Source organism: Amblyraja radiata, chromosome 8 (genome assembly GCF_010909765.2).
Source record: "Amblyraja radiata isolate CabotCenter1 chromosome 8, sAmbRad1.1.pri, whole genome shotgun sequence".
Lineage (NCBI taxonomy): Eukaryota > Metazoa > Chordata > Chondrichthyes > Rajiformes > Rajidae > Amblyraja > Amblyraja radiata.
Genome location: NC_045963.1, coordinates 46,588,405 through 46,594,404, shown reverse-complemented (window position 1 = coordinate 46,594,404; position 6,000 = coordinate 46,588,405).

Below are 6,000 nucleotides of genomic sequence, written 5' to 3'. Positions count from 1 at the left end.
TTAGTGAGAAACACATATACAAGTGCTCCGATTTCACTCTGGAAGCTAACTTCTCCCTAAGGGGAATTTTTATATTGAAGGTCATGACAAAATATAGTAAAATGCATTTCTAGCAGACTCACAACTACAATAACTCCTCTTTAAAAGCTAAGTTGCTAACACTGTGTACATTTCATATTAACAAAAGTAGCATGAGTAAGCTGTACTCTGTGGCCCTTTTCGACTGCCATTCCATGAGAACACAGCGGATGTGATCTCTGCTTAATCTTCACTCCACTGCCTCTCCTCTGAATGCCCCAGCCTGTAATCCAAACCTCTCATGTTTGGTTTGTTCACTGATACCAGCTGTACACTTTCTGTGGGAGAGAATTCCTGATAGATTCCAACCCTTGAATTTATAATACTGTAGTTTTGATTACTCAGAGTAATTCCAAGTTTGTTATGCTTCAGATATAATCTTGATGCAATGTGCTTTATAATTTTTTCTCAAAAGTCTGAATAAAAGGAATTTAAAAAACAAAATATTCTGGATTATTTGCATCTACTCTCTCGTGTGCTGACTCCATTTAACATCTGTACTTTGACAAACTGCATAAGCAAATACATTAATAAAACAGATTTCCACAAACAATGAGTAGATATCAACGGGCGATGAAAATGCAGCACAAAAGCAGAGTTTTAACAAGAGTCAGATGTTTAATTAGTGACCAATGTGACAAATTTGTGGAGAACTTGGGACCATGGTCTTTTGTAAAACAAGACATTATAAATGGAGCACATTAGTTTTAATTCAGCCCAGACTTGAGCTGGCAATAATATTAGAGCTGAACACTAACACAACAATAGGCTTGAAATGGGAGGTTACAAATGCTCACTGCAAGTTTAACGGCGAAATAATCTGACTGCTCTGACTGCAATATATTACAGTGTAGTGTCTTTAGCTTTAGATTTAGAGATACAGTGTGGAAACGGTCTGTTCAGCCCACTGAGTCCATGCTGACCAATGATCACCCATTCTCACTCGTTCTATCCTACACACTAGGGACAATTTACAGAAGCCAATTAACCTACAAACCTGCAAGTCTTTGGAATGTGGGAGGAAACAGGAGCACCCAGAGAAAACCCACGTGGTCACATGGAGAATGTACAAACTTCATACAGACAGCACCCGTAGTCAGAATCAAACCCGGGTCTTTGGCGCTGTAAGGCAGCAACCCTATCGCTGCACCACCATGCCGCTCTGTGGTTTTGGTGTCCAGTAACAACAGCAGAATAGCAGTGAGCCAGGTGGTGGGCACTTTCCACACTGCAGATCAGTCACTGTGTTCACAGTCTATGTGGACCTATTGCAGACTCCGTACCTGGAGAAAGTTATCCTGCGCATGCGGGGGCGTTACTCAGCGAGGTTCGGGTGGAAGCCGACCCTTCCAAAACAAAAGTAATCAGTGCCAGTGCCAGCAGATGTTTCAGCTCTGCAAAGATTTCTGGGGATGGTCAATTACCTTGGAAAATACAGTCAGCCGACGGCTCCACTGTGACAACTCACACACAAAGACACTGAATGGACTTGGCATGAACAGCAGCAAAATGATTTTGAAGCATTAAGTACACATGTCCTGCACACCTGTTCTGTCGTACTATGACGTCAGCAAGCCGGTGACACTTACCTGTGATGCTTCACAGTATGGACTCGGTGCAGCATGTTTGCGGGAAGGAAAACCCATAGCATATGCTTTACGGACGCTAGCCGACACCGAAACCAGATATGCTCAAATTGAAAAAGAGCTGTTGGCGATGGTTTTTGTGTGTTCCAAATTCAATGATTACATCTATGGAAAGCCAGTGACCTTAGAAACAGACCACCAGCCCTTGGTCACCATACTGAAAAAGCCCATACATGCAGCATCGGCAAGACTTCAATGCTAAGACTTCAAAGGTACAGCATCACCCTCATCAAAAGTGGAAAAAAAATGCACCTGGCTGACACTCTGTCTCGAGCTCCCAGGAGCTCCACAGTTCAGCATGCTGATGATTCAGCTTTGATGTCATGACAGTCAACTACATATTCTCTTCACGCTTTGTGGAGTTAGAGACACACAGCAGATGACATAACCCTGCAGACACTCAGCACTATCATCAGACAATATTGGCCCAGCAAACAGCACAATCTTCCACATGCCGTTTGTCCCTATTTTCCTTTTAGAGAACTATTGAAGATGGGGTCATCATGAAGGGTCACAAAGCAGTCATTCCTTTGTCACTACAAAAGGAGTACATTAGCATCCTGGTGCAGAAGCTACTAAACGGAGAGCAAGAGGCATCGTTTTCTGGCCTACAATGACAGACAACATCAACAAGGAAATACAGTCATGCTGTGTGTGTAACCGCACAAAATCACACCAGCAGAAAGAACCACTCCTGCTGCATCCAGATGAAGACCTGCCTTGGTCGACTGTGGCAACAGACATCTTTGAATGGCACAGTAAGCAGTACTTGGTGCTAGTGGACTCATATTCAGGCTGGTATGAGATTGACCTGCTTTGTGACGGTACTTCAGCAAGTCATCTCAAAACTTAAGAGACACTTTTCAGTTCATGAAGCACCACACACCCTCATATCAGACAATACCAGACAGTTCACAAGCCAGTGCTTTAAATACTTTGCTACACAGTGGGACTTTACACGTTACCAGCAGCCCAGAGTATCCCCAATCTAATAGGTTAGCTGAAAGAGCTGTTCGCAGCGCTAAACAACTCATGGAGAAGTCTCAGAGACGGAACTGATGTTTATCTAAACCTCCTCAATCTCAGAAACTTGCCACGTGACACAAAGCTTGGATCTCCAGCACAAAGACTAACGTCAAGGCAAACACGTACTACTCTCCCAGTCTCAAGGAAGCTGCTTGAACCACATATGCGTAAGACTCAGGAGGTAAAAGCCCAGCTTCTAAATAAAAGACTGTCACAAGTGTGCTATGACAAATCAAGCCGACCACTTCAGCCTTTGATGGAAGGACAGGTTGTCAGGTTACAGACCCCACAAGGTTACAACCAGATAGGCATGGTAAAGGAAATATGCCAGGAGCCCAGGTCTTACCTTATTCACTCAGAAGGAAAGCTGTACAGAAGGAATCGCAGACACATTTTGCCTGTAGTCGAGCCTGCCCCAACACAGCTAAATCCAAGTGACACCGATCACCAGGATACTGGACTTGGGTCAAAAGACTATAACACTCTCACAAGAGACAAACAAGAAATAATGGGCACTGAGCAGCTCCAGGTTCAGGTGCCTGTAGCTAAGCTGCCTTTGAAGACCACTGAAAGTCTGGTCAGAACACGCTCAGGTCGTGTCAGTAAGCCAAATCCCAAATACAGAGACTGAATTCACGTCAGCTAACTATACATAGACACATTGTACAGGTTAATCTATAGTGTGCTATAAGCTGACAATCAGGTGTTCAAGTCGATACGTTAGGTATCTTTACTATGCTGTGACCTTAATTTTGTCTTTTACAGTGTGTATACTTGTTTGGCTATAGTAACTGAATGTATCTGTTGGATTTTGATCATTTTGCAACATTTTGTAAGTCCTGCTACATTTACTAAAGATATTTTGTCATTATACAGAGCAGGAACTAAGGAAAGGGGATGTAGATCAGTCACTGTTCACAGTCTATGTGGAGCTATTGCAGACACCGTATCTGGAGGAAGTTATCCTGGGCATGCGGGGGTTACTCAGCGAGGTTCGGGTGGGAACAGGGGTTTTAGGTGACTGCGGCTATCTGTTGCGTTGCATCCTCGAGTCATTAAACCCAGATTTGAAACCAAAAAACTTGACATTATTTATGGAACCACAAACACACACTGCTGGAGTCAACCACAAAGGATTCCCGAGGGTTCTGCCCACCCACCATAAAGTTTCACATTAAATGGCAGCTTCAGTCTGACACTGGTGTGATAACCCAGAGTCATTCCAAATGTGGCACAAATATATTGAGATGCAATGTGCTTCCCGTTTTAATTAAAACCTGAGTAATAGGAACTAAAATCTAAGACAAGTGTGTATAAATTTCCAGTTTAATTATAGTCTGAAACACATAGATCTAGGGCTTCAGAGAAGTGGAGACTCACTAAAGTGAAATGTAATGGAATAAGCAATTGCTGGTACTTCTTCCATACACCCATCATTGGCGTAGCACCTGACTGCGACACACCACGGTGTTGGCTGCGACTCAGGAGGCGTCCCATCTAGAAAGCTGAACCACTCATCCAGCTGCACAGCACCACTGAGGGAGTGTCACACCGTTGGAAGCACTTTCTGACTAAACACAAGCTGCTACTGGATCTGACAGATTCCACTGCATAATTTCAAAGGGAAAAATAACTCCTCCTTCAGTTCCGGCCAATATTATCTCAATCAGTAAAGAAGCACACTCTGGCCATTATCTCACAGTCGTCCATGCATCATGGCTGCATGCAAGTGATTTGTCACATTTTCCCACCACAGTGACTGCATTTCTAAAGATTTATCAATATTGGAAGGTGCTTTGCTCGAGATAATTGCAAGCCTTTTGATCCGTAATTAAGCAAGAAATGTATAAACACAGGTCGGGTGAGGGAGAAAGACAGAATTATAGTCCCCGAGGGCAACTTTACATTGACGATCAGAACAAAGGATTCCGAATATTATTGAAAGATGCATTTCTAACAAAATCACCTTTCCAATAACTCCTCTTTACAATTTAAGTTGCCCTTTATGAATTATCTACGAGTTTATAACTCAACCTAACCGCTAATACAGTCTGGTTATTGACTACACAATTATTATTGCCCCATTAGTTATAATTGACCTCCATTTGATGTCATGTCTAAATCAGGGAGAGATGTGTCTTCACCTCGGGACTGATGGACTAATTCCAAAACAGCAGGCACCTCAAATATTCCTCCCTCCTTGGTTTAGAGATCACAAAATGCATTCCCCTTCTTCAGAACAGACATCTTCACATGACCACAGCTCTTAGATGAAGCAATTCACTTAAAAATGTTTAAAATTACCGCTGAATCTCCATCCTGCTGCTCAGAGATTGAGGAGGCTGAGGGATGATCTTAGAGGTGTATAAAACATGAGAGGAACAAATTGGGTGAATATAGTTTTTTACCCAGAGTAAGGGAATTAAGAACCAGAGGACATGGGTTTAAGGTGAGAGAGGAAAGATTTAATAAGAACCTGAGGGGCAACTTTTACAGAGGTGGGTATATGGTGGGTATATGGAACTAGCTGCCAGAGGAGGTGGTTGATGCAGGTACTAAAACAACATTTAAAAGACATTTGGACAGGGACAGTGTCCTCCATATGTTTGGGACAAAGACCCATCATTTATTTATTTGCCTCTGTACTCCACTATTTGCGATTTGTAATTGAAAAAAAATCACATGTGGTTAAAGTTTTGTCAGATTTTATTAAAAGGTATTTTTATACATTTTGGTTTCACCATGTACAAATTACAGCTGTGTTTATACATGGTCCCTCCATTTCAGGGCACCACAATGTTTGGGACACATGGTTTCACAGGCATTTGTAATTGCTCAGGTGTGTTTAATTGTCTCCTTAATGCAGGTATAAGAGAGGTCTCAGCACCTTGCCTTTCCTCCAGTCTTTCCATCACTTTTGGAAACTTTTATTGCTGTTTATCAACGTGAGCACCAAAGTTGTGCCAATGAAAGTAAAAGAAGCCATTATGAGACAGAGAAACAAGAATAAAACTGTTAGAGACATCAGCCAAAACTTAAGGTCCTGGCCCACTTGGGCGATTTGTTAGGCGACTGCCGGCGACTGTCATAGTCATAGCAAGTTGCCAAAAAACAGCGACTGGACCCCCCCTACGACAATGCCTATGACAATGTCTACGACAAGCTACAACAACCTACCGCCTAGTCGATGTCAAGCTACGACAAGTTACCAACAGCCGGCGACCCAATCGTCGTGACTTAGGACGTCAAC